Genomic DNA, 329 nt, shown 5'->3' with positions numbered 1-329 from the left:
GTGAACCGTACCGTTACCAAAACGTGACGTGTAAACTCTGCTGATCACGGATTGGCCGGAGAGAATCGTCACTACTAGGGCTGTCAAAAACAAATTCGAATTTCAAATATTCGTAGAATTTAAAATAAAAATCCACATTCGAATGCAAAAACTTTTTTTTAGGTGTGCGACAGGCAGCATTATCAGTGGCGCACGAGATGACACGACGATGTAAGTGCCTTTGCATTTTAATGCTTTTGTTAGTCTATCCAGTTGAAGCCACTAGATGGCGCTGCTGCGTTGTTCATTCAAAATATTGCGGAAAAAGAGAACATCAATGTGGAAAAGAT

General features: G+C 40.4%; 1 protein-coding gene across 1 annotated transcript in view; it reads left to right on the top strand.

Annotated features, from left to right (window-relative positions):
* Positions 1-329, top strand: part of syngap1a (synaptic Ras GTPase activating protein 1a) — an 80,376-nt gene that overhangs the window by 3,521 nt on the left and 76,526 nt on the right. The window lies entirely within an intron of this gene.

The sequence above is a fragment of the Sinocyclocheilus anshuiensis genome, unplaced genomic scaffold (genome assembly GCF_001515605.1).
Source record: "Sinocyclocheilus anshuiensis isolate Anshui unplaced genomic scaffold, SAMN03320099.WGS_v1.1 scaffold2144, whole genome shotgun sequence".
NCBI lineage: Eukaryota > Metazoa > Chordata > Actinopteri > Cypriniformes > Cyprinidae > Sinocyclocheilus > Sinocyclocheilus anshuiensis.
This window is presented reverse-complemented; position numbering and strand designations above follow the sequence as displayed.